This window comes from Meles meles, chromosome 4, assembly GCF_922984935.1.
Source record: "Meles meles chromosome 4, mMelMel3.1 paternal haplotype, whole genome shotgun sequence".
NCBI classification, from domain to species: Eukaryota; Metazoa; Chordata; class Mammalia; order Carnivora; family Mustelidae; genus Meles; species Meles meles.
In genome coordinates this window covers 107,630,027-107,645,417 of record NC_060069.1, presented here as the reverse complement: position 1 = coordinate 107,645,417, position 15,391 = coordinate 107,630,027, and the positions used below count along the sequence as shown (strand labels likewise).

Sequence of the window (15,391 nt, the reverse complement as noted above, 5' to 3'; positions counted from 1 at the left end):
GGCAAAAATATGGCGTTAAAAACAAAGGGGATCGTATTACAGATAAAACCTATAATTAAAATGGTATAAGTTTGACTTAAGGAAAAGCATGACACATCACTTATATTTTTCTCATTTTGCTTAGGAATGTTGTTAGCATGATGCTCTGGCCTGGGGACCGGCATTTAGAAATCACTAATCCAGCCCAAACCTTTGCCTGGGTAAACCATCTGAGCCAAGCGGTTGTCTCTTCTAATTTTAGGGATGAAGATTTCACAGTCCTCCTGGCAGCTTGTTCTAAAGTTTAATCATGCTTAAGTTATATCTGAGCCGCCAGAGGATTGAATCAAATCAGTGACGAAAAACAGCCTGACCTGCCTGCCTTCTGGGCGAGCTGTGCCTTCTGGGGTGTTTACATTTATAATAAAATCTCCTTGTGGTCGTTCAGATTCGAAGATAAGCCCACACACAGATAAGACCTCAAATTATAAAAAGAAATAAGTAACGCGTGACTCTCACCAAAAGCTTTTTGACCACAGCCTTCCTTTTCTGTCCAGGTACTCATAAGCATTCTCGAAACCATTGATTTCATCCCTCTTTCAAATCATGAGACCTTCAAATGGAGTGAGCATGGAATGAAAGCCGATACCACCATGACCGGGTCTCTGTGAGAACCAAGCTGCCACTGGATGCGTTCTACTTTGCACCCAAATTTCTGGACCTTGGGAAAAGTATTTTCATAGTTATAGAAATTACCAGAAAGTGCAATCAGAATCTTCCTACTTGGATTTGTAATAATTAGCGAAAGAATCTGAAGTCTGTTGCTATTCAGAAATGGGCAATAACCTTGGAGGGTCTCCATTCTGTTTGGGGCAGAATCAAGACAAATAGGAAGATTGCTTTTATTTGTTTTGAAGATTAATTCACACTACAAATAAGCTCCACATAATGCTAACTTTTCTTTATCCTTTAAAATAAAATTTCAATACTGGATTATCCATCACTTTTTGTTTCTTTTAGGTTGGGACTATGCAAGACGGCTAGTTACCGATGGGATTCATTATTTGCACCCATTTGGTGTCTACCTGTGACAGCACTGGGATACGAAGATAAAGCAGAGCATAAGTTTAATTTGCAATAAATTTAGGAGCCAATTGAAAGATTTAGTTGCTTCAAAACTCTTCCTGGTATAACAAATACATATTTGGAAGTGAAGGTTGGAATAAGCCTTTCCTACATTTTGTGTATTTTTATCACATTTTATGAGTCTCCACTCTTCAGTCCTTACCTCAGGTGACATCTGTTCTGTGCCCTCAAATCTGAATGAGTGATCTAACAACTGAACAGAATATTTGAAATTTTGATTATCCTTGAAAACTTCAAGATGTGGGACCACCATATCTAAACGTGAGCAGAAAATGAATTCATAAGATAGCACATTATAGTCTCAATGCTCAGGGTACCAATTTATATATTTTTGGTCTTTTAAAATTTTTTTTAACTTGTTATTTATTTTTTTAAAGATTTTATTTATTTGACAGAGAGAGAGAGAGAGATCACAAGTAGGCAGAGAGGCAGGCAAGAGAGAGGGGGAAGCAGACTCCCCACTGAGCAGAGAGCCGGATGCGGGGCTCGATCCCAGGACCCTGAGATCATGACCTGAGCCGAAGGCAGAGGCTTAACCCACTGAGCCACCCAGGCACTCCTATTTTTGGTCTTTTTAAGCCCACCTTAGGATGAATCAATTAAGTTTTTATACATACAGACAGACTCATACATATCATGCCATGAGCCAAAGAATTGCCAAAAACACACTCCGCTTTGTTACTAAATGTTACCACCACATTAAACATTTTTCTAGTTCTGAATCGATAACGGTTTATGTTTTTTTTAAAAAAGTGTTCCCGGGAATCAGGCAGACGGCTGAAAACAGCAAATATGTCCAAGTTATTCAATACACACCATTTTACACGAAAGGGTTGTTCCTCAAAGAGGAGTGCTCTCTGGGTAGGGGCGGAGGGCCCATTGTTCTGCAGGGAAATTCTCTTTACAGGTGACCCTTCACAATACATTCGGAAAACGAAAATGGCTCAGTAAATGCAGATTGCCTCTATGGTATTAGGGTGCCTTGAGGAACGGCCTTGAGGAACGGCCTTATCGTACCTTTTGCCCTCCTCCCTAAAAAAATAAGAAAGAAGCAAAACAACAGAGAAAGGTCCAACGCTACAGGAATTCACTCAATAGGACTCTTTGCCGAAAGGAAGATACGTCGCTGTGAAAATAGTAGTAGAATCGGCTCTAGTGGGCTTTCACAATCCAGTGCCCCTGCTTTTAGCAAATTCAAGAAACCAGGACATTACCAGGTCCATACACTATCAAGGGATTATCTTTGGAATACAAAACACAGCCTAGACTGCATGAAGGACATTTGAGGAGGCCACAGAGACATCGAGCAGGGAGAAAGGTAGGAGTGTTTCAAAGAAGCCTTTATCGGGCAGATCGGAAAGAGAGGCCATGGGATAATGCTTTCCGGGAAATGTTTAAATTATAATCCTCAGAGGCCCAACTCTCTGTGTGTGTATGGACCATGTCTCCATAACGCTGCCAGTCTTTGCTGATGGATTAGAGCATTAGTGCTATTTATAATCAACAGAATTACTAACGCTGTAATCATGTAAGTTTGGTGATAGTAATTATGACAAAATAAATAGCAGTCAGGATGCCTTGCTGCCGTTATTGATGTTGGTGCAAACACAGCCAAGGAAGGGTTCCCCCCCACCCCCTTTTTTTTTAAGGGAAGCCATCCAAGAGGGCAGAACCTGCAAGTGTTTGCCAAGAGAAAGATTCTACATGCCATTTAAAAATAGACTTCCTGAAGAACTGGGGGTTTTGAAATGCAGATGGAGAAGAAAGGATGAGCAGAGTAGACATTAGAATCTGCCGTGGGATGTCCTACTTGCCTTCAAAAGACAAATCAAGCTTTCCTCTGTTCAAAAACAGGAAAAATACACAAAATGGATGGCCCAAAGGATGACAGAAAGGTATCTTGCCTCTAAATGATTTATGAATAGTTCACTTATTTTTAAAAATAATCACATATGTGTTTATATAAATTATACATGCAAACATATGCTCACCAGTCCCCCTCATGGAAAGGCTGTGGCTCATCCAAATTTGGCGTTGACAATCTTTCCTCCGTCCCCTCTCTAGCGAGAGCACACTGCTGTCCCACCGCAGTGCCCCCCCGCCCCCCCGGCCCAAGAGGGTTCCTTTTGTCCTCCTGTAAGCATTTCTCACAGAGTCTTACCATCCATGCTAGGTGAAAAATAAAATCCGGAGACTTTACTACCTATAATTAAGAGTTTCATTGCTGCTAGTGATATCAAGATTGAGTTGTTTGAGAAACAGACATTTTATCTGGTGGTTGGTTTTATTTCCTTGTGGCTTAAATGAAGAGTGAATGTTTTTCTTGTTTCTTACTCTCCCCATACATTGTCTTTTCAGCAGAGAAATTACTACTCATTCTTAATAACTACCAAGCAATAAGGTGAGGTGTCTATTTGGAAAGCAGTGGGTGTGCTTTCCAATTATTCCATTCATCATGATTTTAGGATAGCAAAGGCAGGAATTTCCAGAGCCTCTGGAGAAGGTGACTTAAAAAACTATAGGAAGTTAGAATCAGCCCCTTGCTGCTTGATGGAAGAGTTGGCTTCATGATAGCTCTGGGATTGAACAGGCACAGGCAAATAAAATAAAATCATTCCCCTTACAGTTAGGAACTCTGTTAGACAGAGCCCTACCTTGAGCTTGTTTTAGAATGTCCATGCCCTTTGAGTCAGCAGTGTACGTTCTAGGAATTTATCCTAAGGAAATAATTAGACTGATGGCAGAGACGTGGATTCAAGGACATCCTGTGTGTCGCCGTTTATTACAGTCCCTGTTTGGGTTTGGAGTCTGAAAGCAGGACTTGCATGGATACAGAAAGTTGACTTACAAGTTAACCCCGAGAAGCAGGAGGGAGTTAGGGAAGAAGGAAAAAACAAATATAGCGGGGTGGACTGCCTGGGTACAGGGGCTCAACCCTCCTGTGCCCTCAGGGGCATCACTTAGAAGGGCAGGAGGCTGGGGTGTTTGTCTGTTCTGTCTGCCATTGATTGAATGTTGCCTAGGGGCAGGGTGGCAACACACACAGGCACCCACACGGGACACACACACATTCTCTCTCTCTCTCTCTCTCTTACTTCCGGCTCCTTTAGTGCTGGAAAAACTCCTGTGCTGACTTGACCCTGGTTTTCTGACCCTCTCGGTTGCAGTTGTGACTGAAACCAGAGGCGGGCCAAGGAACTTGAACCTGGGAACGAGAGGCATCCCTACAGCCCAGCGTGCAAACATCCCAAGCTTCCACCAGTTGGAGACTGCTTCAGTACCACATTACAGATCCAGCCAATGAAATATTTTGCAGTCACCAATCATTATGATGTCTATTTACATTATCACTCTGATGTCTATTTATCGACATGAAGAGGCATTCACCAACAACCAAAAAAGCAAGTTACAACGTGGTATATAAACTATACATTTATTTTTATTAAAAAAAAAACAAAACAAAACTATAATCATACAGATGTTTCCCACGTTCTAGGACACAGAATGGACACAAAGGTATGCCGATTGTTCCATAAAGTCTGCAATTTAATTTCAGAGATGGGGACGTTTTCACATTCCGTCTACAACACAAAGTAGCCAGCGCAGGGGTAAGGTTGGTGGGGGGGGGGGGATGGGGAGGAGGTGGGGGGAAGGGCAGGTGACAGCCACAGCAGCCTCCACACCTGCTCACTCTGGTTCCTTCTGTTACTCGGTGGGATCTCTGGGCGTCAGCCACGTGGTTCCACGTTGTTGGTCTCATCCCCCTTCCCTGTCTTTTAACGGCTTCTGCGAAGTAGTGATAAGGCAGGGGCTAGCAGTCTATTTGAAGGCATGAAAGGGAAAATACAACATCCATAGTACAAAGTGTGTGGCTAGTCACGGGTGGTTCGTTTTAAAGATCTCATCTTTTTTCTTTTTTTAAATCATATTAAAAGGGACTGATAAGATTGTTAGTGCTAATGCAAAAGCAGCAGAAGCAAATCTAAAACATTTCAATGTATGCGAAATGTGATTTCCTCAAGACCTTGGAAAACTAGATGATTGCATACATTGGTAGAGGCCCACATTCCCCAGGAAAAGCGGTTTTCTCTGCATGGTGGGATCTCAAATTAGAGTCCTTTGTTGGCTTTTTTCTCAGACATCCTCAAGAATTGTGTTCGACGAGAAACAGAGCATGATGATGAAGGGGGTGGGGAGGTAAGATAGAGCATCTTGTCTGCCACTTTAGGTGTTTGTGGGAAATGGCCATGGATCAACACACAGAGGGAGGGGTGGTTCCCGAACATCCCATAGGAATGCGTTGGGAGGAAGAGGCCGAAGCTGTGTTTCACAGCACGCTAGATAAGACAGAGACAGTATCACCTCCAACGGTCCCTATGGCAAAAATGAGGGAGAGTAACTTCTAGAGAGTCTGGCCAGTTTCCTCTCCCCCACTTCCACCAGTCCTTGAAAACTCCTCGAGACACCTTAGAAGCTGACTCTCCTGGTCACGAGAGTCTAGATGGGGATCTCACCTATCTCCATGACTGACTTCACGGAAAAGGCTGGGACATGGTTAGAAGCAGACGTTTGAAGAGCCTTTCTCTGCCCGCCTCCAGCAACACTGGCCAGTTAAGGGGATCTAGTTAATGATGCCCCAACTGTGAAGAACTCTTGTTTTCCCGTGTGACATGATGCCAACTGTAGTTGCTTGTCCAACTCACGTGGACCTGTTGATCATGGCCTTATGCAAGAGCCAGCTATTCTGTTTTTGTTTTAAAGATTTTATTTATTTATCTGACAGAAAAAGAGAGAGAAAAAGAGAGAGAGAGAACACAAGCAGGGGGAGCTGCAGAGGGAGAAGGAGAAGCAGGCTCCCCAATGAGCTGAGACCCTGATGTGGGGTTCCATCCCAGGACCCTGGGATCAGGACCTGAGCCAAAGGCAGATGCTTAACCCACTGAGCCACCCAGTGACTCCTTTTTTTTTTTTTTTAATTTATTTATTTGACAAAGAGAGATTACAAGCAGGCAGAGAGAGAGGAGGAAGCAGGCTCGCCGCTGAGCAGAGAGCCCGATGCGGGGCTTGATCCCAGGATCCTGGGATCATGACCCGAGCTGAAGGCAGAGGCTTTAACCCACTGAGCCACCCAGGTGCCCCCCAGCGACTCCTTTTTTGGTTATTTTATTAAACTTGGTAGTACCTTGTTTCTTGAAAATGAAAACACAATTATTTCCTAATTATTTTTATATGATGCTATTTATAAAGTGCCATATGTTTTTAAAATATATGAGAGCCCTGGCTGAATGCAGTTATAATGAATTCTGTAAATAGAAGTTAATAAATATTTAGACTTTTCAGCACATAAAAAAGGGCATGGAGAAAAGGAACATTATTTAAATTTTATACACTTTAATGGAAGAAATGGTTCAGTTGTCCTCCCTCCCTCCAAAGCAATGATTTTCAGGCTTAGATTCCCACCACCCCATGGTGTCACCAATTATCCCAAGGGAGGCCATAGAATTGCCATTGCCTTGTGCTTAGCTCATCATGTCCATTGATTTTATAGAGCCACGTAGACGTTTGTCAAAGACGGTCATTTAAAACGCAGCCTGGCAGGTTAGCAGGAGTGGGGGGACTGGAGGGGGACCTGGGAGGCAGGGGTGGAGCAGAGGAGATGAACACTGGCTTATCAGCCCAGGGCACCGGCCTGCGATGACTTGAAGGTGGGAGAGTGGAGAGTGAGGCAGGTGCTTCCTTTCTGCTACTGACCAGTCCCAGAAGAAGCCTCAGTCCCGGAAGAGAGGCAGGAAAGTCACGTGACAAAACGATGCTGCTCCCGGACAATCTAATAAGGCTCAAAATCAGCCACGCTGTATACCGTGTGTTGTTTTTCCTACCCTTACTATCTGAAATCTTCCCTCCCTCCCTCTGCTCCCTCCCTTTCTTCCTTCTTTTTGTTTTCTGTGGCCTGTCTCGAACTCAAACTAATCCAGATGCATTTCTACACCTCCATGATTATTGTTGGTAGCACTAGTGGGATATTAACCTTTACAAAATATTTTAAGTTTTATATTAACTGGCATTTCCACCACTCTGTCAGCATCTTCCACTGCTATCTCCATCCCTTCAGGTATCCAGGAAATTCTGCTCATTATGTCAGATGTGACTCAGCGGAGAGCAGGGGAGGGAGGGTCAGCAGGTTACACCTAAGCCCTTGGGGTATGATGAGCACTTCGAGGAAAAACAAAATCTTTGGGAAGGAAAATATTATAAAGGGTGCTAAGGGAAGAAGGCTTCTCTGGGAACTGGGAGGGGTTTCCCCAGCCCCTGTAAGGAGAAGACAGATGTTTCCTTCTTGCTAATAACTAGGAGACTGAGGGGCGCCTGAATGGCTCAGTGGGTTCAAGCCTCTGCCTTTGGCTCAGGTCATGATCCCAGCGTCCTAAGATCGAGCCCTGCATCGGGCTCTCTGCTCAGCAGGGAGCCTGCTTCCCTCTCTCTCTCTGCCTGCCTCTCTGCCTACTTGTGATCTCTGTCAAATAAATAAATAAAATCTTAAAAACAAAAACAAAAATAACTAGGAGACTGAGAAGCAATCTTAGAACTGGGTGACAGATACAAATAGCGGATTGAGCCCAGGGACAAGAGGACTGCAGAGAGGGACTTCAGTGAAAGGAAGAGGGTCTTACGCAGTCTCACAGAAAAATTCCCACATAGGCGCAGAGACAGCGGGGATTGTCATGGGGTCTAAAGGTGCCAGTTGGACAGAAAGGATATGTCACCAGTAACTTGTGGGGGTCAGCAACTTAGGACAAGGGCACGCCCCAGCAGACACCCTTGTGGAGACTCTTGAAACCAGGTGCCATCCACCCTTATCAAACTCACACCTTGGTTCTCTGTGAACCCCCAGAATTTACATTCATCTCTGGAGGAAGAAAGCGCAGGAGTGACTGAGACAGGGTTTCTAGGCTTGAAATAGACATTAAATTTAGTGGTAGAAAATAAACCATGTTTTAGTACATCTGAATTACGAACAAGGTTCATGTCGCCTATGGTGTTATTCATCCTTAGTCTGTTGCGTAGATGTTAGAATGACTAAATGTATGGTTGTAGATTTTACCATTTCAAAGCATTTCTATGAACTTGTTCAAGATGTGATCTTCCTCCAAAGTGTATTGAGGCGTCAGGAAGGGAATGATGCTCATATCACTGAGGAAGACTCTGGGAAACAAGGTGAGTGAAAGTGAAGAATGCATTCAGCCTCACAGAGCTGACCACTAATCCTTTTCTTTCTATAGAGATTTTATTTATTTATTTGTCAGAGAGAGAGAGAGAGAGAGGGAGAGCACAAGCAGGGGTACGGCAGGTGGAGGGAGAAACAGGCTCTTTGCTTTGCAAGGAGCCTGACATGAGACTTGATTCCAAGACCCTGGGATCATGACCTGAGACGAAGGCAAACGCTTAACAGACAGAGCCACCCAGGGGTCCCCCATCAATCTTTTCAACCCATCCAACCACCGTGCTTTTCCACCACCACTACTGTTCCCCTTCCCTATAATAACCATAAAAAGTTTCAAGTCTTCTTTAGCATGATTTTTTTTTTACAATCTTTTAGAGCAAATTAAATCGTGTATTTAAAAGAAAATCAAGGCAATGGGGAAGGAACTTACTTTGTTTTCAAATCTGTCCCAGCCAACCCCATCATTCTTAAATATCATCAAATTGGAGCGTGCTCCAGTTTTTGAGGGAAAAGCCCCCTTCTTATTAACCTTTGTGTGTTTTGCATGGAGTCAGATCAGGAAGTCGTCCCCTGATTGGTTCATCCCTTACAGATTTGTTAGGGTGACATCAGCTGAAAATACCCAGAAGGTTAGAGCTGGGAAGATTGTGGGATCACCCACTCAACAACCCCCTGCATGTGTGGTGAGAAATTTGGTGAATGTTCAAGGTCACCTAGCCAGATAGGGGCACAACAAGTAGTAACCTCGCCTGGTTTCCTTATTCGCTCTACACTGCACTGACAGCTCACTTGAGCAAAAATAAATTCAAATCTTGACGAATTTAGCAATATCCCCTAAACTCCATTTATATATTTAAAAAAGCCCTCAAACCATCTCGCCCCCAATTTTTTAGTACACAGTGTTCTCCTTACTTGAGATGCTTTAAAAATTTCTTCCGCAGAGAAAAAAGAAGTCACAATAAATTTCTCATATTGAAAATGTCAAGTTCCTGTTTGTTAAACGATGATGTCAGGGACTACAAAATATGAATTTCTGGTTGGATATAAACTCTACAAAGACTTGGATTCCAATATCTGCAGAGATAAGAGTGATAACTAGGAAGTCACTTTGCGTGAGTTGTTTTGAAAGCGTTGTTATGACTGTCATTGTTTACAGCAGGGCTGTATATGTGCACGGCTGAGAGAGAGATTGCCATTACTGATATTTGTACTCATATTTGTCACTGTCACCTGGCTCCACAGCGGATATTGCCCAAGGATCTCATTCTCATGCAAGAGGCTGTGGTTGACAATGGAAAGGACAAGGCACCAATATTTGTTGAGTATCTAATATATTTAAAGACCATGCTGGGGGATTGGTATTTCCACTTCTGCAGGACACTGGCTGGCCTGCTGTGGCTTGAACACGCCACGACTAACTCCCGTGTCATTCACTGATACGGCCATTCAACATACAGTCTACAAGGAAGCACTGGGCTCCCAGGTGTTGTTCTAGGTGCTGGGGATAGAGCATTGAACAGAGCAGACAGACTCCTTACATTGCCAGAGCTTATATTCCAGTGGGGTGGGGGATGAGGAAGACAAAAAAATGTAAGCAAATAAATGAACAAGCTAATGACTTTCTTTCTATGCTGTGCTAAGCACTTAATTGTACCATATCATTTAATTATCAGAACAAGCCATGTGGGTACTACTATTCATTTAATGTTACAAATGAGTAAAATGAAGGACAGAAGGGATAAATAACTCTTCCCAAGCTCTCGCAGCCTAGGAGTGACGGATGAAACACTACCCCAGGCAATCTCATTGCGGGGCTCATGCTCTCAACCATTACATTCTACAACTTTATCAAAACCACCCAGTAAATGCTGGGACTTAAACCCAGGCTGGTAGGGGAAACAGCTGACATACAATACAGCAACGTTTCGGTAGGCACACCTAGGATGGACAACACATCTGGAATAGGGATGTCTAAAAAGGTTTTCTGGAGAAGTTGAGGCCTGATCTGTGTCTTGAAGAATAAATCTTGAAGGGCAATGCCAGCCAAGAGGGCAGATTTAATACCGTGCCTGGGCTGTGGTGTGTGCGCTAGCCATGAGACAAGAAGCCTGAAAGAAATCAAGAAGAAAATCAGAAGAGCTTTGGGTGCTATGTAAGGAGTAGTTTGGCTTTATCTTGTAAAGGTGAAGGGAGCCAGTGAGTGATTTTGAAGAAAGAGAGTGATATGATTCCATTTGCATTTTTCTCGTTTTTTTTAAAAAATTAATTAATTTATTTATTTTCAGCGCAACAGTACTCATTGTTTTTGCACAACACCCAGTGCTCCATGCAATACGTGCCCTCTCTATTACCCTCCATTTGCATTTTAAATGGGATTTTTAAACTCCTTTGGGCTCCCCCTCTGCTAGGGGCTTGGTAAGAATTGAATCTCTTTCTTTCCTATCCCCTAACCCCAACTCCCAGTGGCAGCCTGGGCCAGGCCTGTCATACTCACCCTAGACATTCTACCACCAGTAAAATATGCTATCCCTGATATAAAGAAATATTTTGAACTGGAATGCAAGCTGGCTAGAAGATCTCACGGTCAGAAAATATTCTGGATTATAGATCTTTCCTTTTTCTTCTCCTGCCTTTACCCTACCTAATGTAAACCTTGAAACTGACAAGCTAAGAGTTTAACAAATTTCACAGGACCCCCTCAGCACTTATCATCAGCTCTAGAGTCTGAGGACTTAGTAGAGCTGGGGAGGAATCCAAGATGTTTTTCTTGCTGTCCTTCCTTAAGAAAGTAGTCTTGCAGTGTGAAGAAATCTTGAGCTTTGAAGTCTGATAGAACTGCATTCAAATTCCCCCTCGAAGGTACAAACTGCATGGTAGCATAATGACACTTTTCTTTCTTGTTTTTCATTTTTAATTTATTTTTTTATTTTTTAGAAGGAGGGGAAGGGCAGAGGGAGAGAGAGAATCTTAAGCAGGCCGCACATCCAGTGGGGAGTCCAATGTAGGACTCAGTCTCATGACCCTGAGATCATGACCTGAGCCAAAATCAAGAGTTGGACACTTAACAGACTAAGCTACCCAGGTGTCCCGACGTTCATTCGTTCGTTCGTTCTTTCTTTCTCTTTTTATAAATAAGGGGGATAAAGCTCTTCATTCACACTTTGCTTTTTATGCCTGAGTGAACTCTGGAAGGACACACAGAAACCAGCACCAAGTGCTCTGGGGGCTGGGAGAGAGGAATTGAGTAGATCAGGAGCAAGGGAAGAAAAATTGTTCATCTTCATGTGTACATATCTTTAGAACTTTGAGTCAAAAGGGATGGAAATACAACTATTCATTAGATTGTGGCAAGAACTGAGATAAAGCATGAATAATAAGACCCTCAAATGCAGGATGAGAGACCCAGTTCTTGCTCTCATGAGGGTCATGTAGCTCAGTATATTTGGATTTAATGATGAGGTAAACCCAGGAATGTCCTTCTTCTTGGTCACAGTGCGGAAGGCACAAGATGGTACCAGGAGAAGGCTGTTGAGTTGACCAGAAACTGCCACTAAACATAACACAGAAAAATGACAGTTGTCTCTTCCAAAATGATCAGCAAGCAGCCACTCTTTTCACTCTTTATGGTCACAAGTAGATTGATACACCAGAGAAGTACCTCATTGTTTCCAAGTGGGAAAAATTTGGACATTGTCCTTGAAAAAATCTACTGCCAAACTGACCTAGAAGTATACTGTATGATTTCCTTCCGAGCCCAGACTTACTGGTGAAAAGCCTCTTTGAGAAATAGTGGGTGAATGGAAGGGGCAAAAATCGGGAAAATGGCAAGTCTCAGTGACTGAAGGCAATAGTTGTGAAATTCTTTGAATTCTTTGTAAAAGATGATCAATACCCACAGTGATTCATGGGATTCATGACTAAACATTTGCTTCTAGTTTTCTCTTAGCAAGTATTTATAGAGGGCCCCCACACACCTAACGCTGTTTTGGATGGTGAGTGAACTAAAGAAATACTCTATACAATTCAGTCTCTGTCCTCAACATGTTTATATTTTTTTCCTCCTCTTGGCAAAAATATATCAAGCATCATGCAAATGAGTCTTCACTTATATGTAATAAAACACCAGGGCAGGGAGAAAGCCACCTTGGCTGGGGTTGTCATGGTGGGGTGGGGGGGAGGTCCTTAGATGAGCTTGGATGGATGAGGCCACCCGGCTGTGGAAAGACACCACAGTGAATTATTTTCAGTAATAACAGTAATCTCTATTTCTTCATGGTGAGACAAATTCAAATGTTAGTTGTACTTTGTACCAGAAAAATTAAGCGGTGGCCATAAAACCGTGTAAACATGAGGACAACTAATCTTCCTGCTTAACCATTTGTTCCTGAAGTCACTTTTTATATAATGAGCTGTTCTGAGAAAACCGGGGGCAGGAGCCTGGTTTCTGAAAACAGGAAATAAACTCTCTGAGGTGTGACAATTACATCTCCTGCTGCTTTGGGCCTTGCAGTTGGGGTGGCCTAGCTGGCAGGAGCACTCCCCCAGGTGTTGACAGAAGCTTATCATGAGCCCCCTTGAAAGAGCTTGGAAAATTAGTTAAAAGTGGGGGAAGTTAGTTTGAAGATTCACTGTTAAGTAGATTATAAATCTGGGGAGGATTCTTAAACAATAGTGACCTTTCTGAGAATAATGTCTTTTGAGCATAAACGCACACACACATGCACACAGACATATTCGTATATGTGTATTCAAATTATTTCCTAATTTAAAAAATAGTGATCCATTGATAAAGCCGCCCACCCCCCCCCCCCCATATCCTGAAGCAATGAATGAGCAGGGTGGAAACTTCATACCTCCCTCCCCCCTCTGCTCGTGGCACCCGTCATGCTGATGGTCCCATGCAGGGCCTCTGGGGCCTCAGAGGGGCCTGGCCGTTGGAGGAAATGAGAAATGCAAAGCAGCGACATCAGTGTGGAGCTGAGAATATGACAGTCATCTTTTGGGAAGTGCGTTGCCCCCTCCGGACTACCCAGGCTTATCTCTAAGCCTACAAGCCCGGGGCGATTCCCTCGAATTAGGCTAGTGGTCACCATCGTGGCTCCAATAAAATTAATGAAAGGACTAATTAGATGCAGAATATTATGCTATGGTTACAGTCCACTAAGGAGTAAAAACGTGATGGTCTCCCCTTAGCAAGCTTATGGCCTAAAGGAAATACAAACAGACCTCAATTTCCTTTTTTCTCACTTGAGTGAATATATCTTACATCCTTCTGTCAAATCGGAAAGGCTCTGTCAGGGAGAATAAGCTCCTTTTCATATGTATGCAGGAAGAAACCCGAGGGGTTAGAGCAGTGAGCCCGACAGAGTCATCCTCTCCAAAGCCTGCCTGGGGGCCCCTGGCAAGAAACGGCCTCCGCGGAGGGAATGTCCAGTCCCCTCTTGTCCCTGGTCCTGAAGCCAAAGCTTGGGTTGCCCGCTCGAACACGGAAGAGAATCATCTTCCAAAGACAGAAAATGAATGGTTGCACACCCACTAAAAAGAGATTTTCCTTGACTTACCTAAATGAGTGTCATTTCCGTCACAAAATTATGCTCCCTCACCCCTGCGGATGGGAAGCTGCGATGCCAAAGGGAGAGGTTCTGGGCTCCCGAGGAGAAGAAACATTGCTGATGGACAGACACACAGATCCCCGTGCTCTTCTCGGAGGGCAGTCCTCTAATTTCGGGAAGAAATCAAGAGACAGGGTGTTCTTCTGTGAGTAACCCGGAGTGCAGGTGCGCGGGTCATGAATCGGAGAGTCGGCACCTTTCTGAGAGTAAACACTGATGAGACCTCCAGGCGTGGTTGTTCCCTAGGTTGCTTTAAGTAAAAAATCAGAAGTATTTGTTTCGAGAATCTGTTGGGCTGTTTTCTGTGGGTGCCTGCCTTGCTTGACTTGCTGTCTGACTGATATTCCTATGCTTTCTTTCCTCTCACGTCACAGATGTATGGGTTTTTCCCCCACACCGATGATTCTCTGAGACCAGCTGAGTGTCCTACAGTCAAGTCAGTTCTGACACTATCTACCAGCAGGTCGTGTGGCTCCCACGTGTGAAGAGCTCAGGCTCACAGGACGGCCCCTGCGACACCCACTGCGAGCCCCTGACGATCACCTGTATTTCTGATCAACTGGACACAAATAGAGGTTCCCACAAGCTTCTCCTTGGAGAACTCAGGAAAACACGTCCTTACACTTAGCTGTTTATTACGTAGAGTCTAATAAAGGATACAGTTGAACAGTCAGATAAAGAGATACATAAGTTGAGGTGTGGAAGGGTCCCACATGCAAGAATTTCTTTTCTTTCTTTCTTTTTTTTTTTTTTTTTAAAGATTTTATTTATTTATTTGTCAGAGAAAGAGAGCAAGCTTGAGTAGGGGGAGAAGCAGGCAGAAGAAGCAGCAGCTCCCTGTTGAGCAAGGAGCCTGATGTGAGACTCAATCCGGGACTTTGGGATCATGACCCGAGAAGAAGGCAGATGCCTGACTAACTGAGCCACCCAAGCATCCCTTAAGTGCAAGAGTTTCTGTCCCCGTGGAGTTGGGGTGGACCTTCCTCCCAGTGTGTGAATATATTCAGCAACCCAGAAGCTCTCAGAACCCCATACTTTCAGGATTTTCTGGCGGCTTCGTCACCTAAGCATAGTCAATCTTAACTCAATCTCTAGCTTCCTCCCCTTTCTGGAGAATTAGGGGTGCGGTTGAAAGTTTCAGCTTCAACCATGGTTTGGTCTTTCTGGTGGCCACCTCCTCATCCAGGGGCCCACCAAGAGTCACCTTATTGGAACAAAAGAATTCCAAGACAGTTAGGGGTTCTGTGTCAGGAACTGGGAACAAAGACTGAAGATGAGCAGGCATCAGGGGAGAAACAAATACATATATTTCTTATTGTTTCACACTTACCATGTCAGTTTCCAGAAGATAAAGCCCAAGAGCATATGGCCTATTCAGAGTTCGGCACTAAATTCATACACAAGCAAGAAGGGGTATATTGGGGCGAGGCAA

The 15,391-nt window shown here is 43.8% G+C and overlaps 1 long non-coding RNA gene across 1 annotated transcript in view; it reads right to left on the bottom strand.

Moving 5' to 3' along the window:
* LOC123940368 overlaps positions 1–14,233 on the bottom strand; it is a 34,099-nt gene extending 19,866 nt beyond the window's left edge. The window contains exons 1-4 of the long non-coding RNA XR_006818068.1: positions 13,909–14,233; positions 10,264–10,455; positions 9,716–9,717; positions 4,807–4,911 (exon numbers count right to left, since the gene is read on the bottom strand). This is a non-coding gene — a long non-coding RNA (uncharacterized LOC123940368). The remainder of the gene's footprint in view (positions 1–4,806; positions 4,912–9,715; positions 9,718–10,263; positions 10,456–13,908) is intronic.
* Between the last annotated feature and the right edge of the window lie 1,158 nt (positions 14,234–15,391).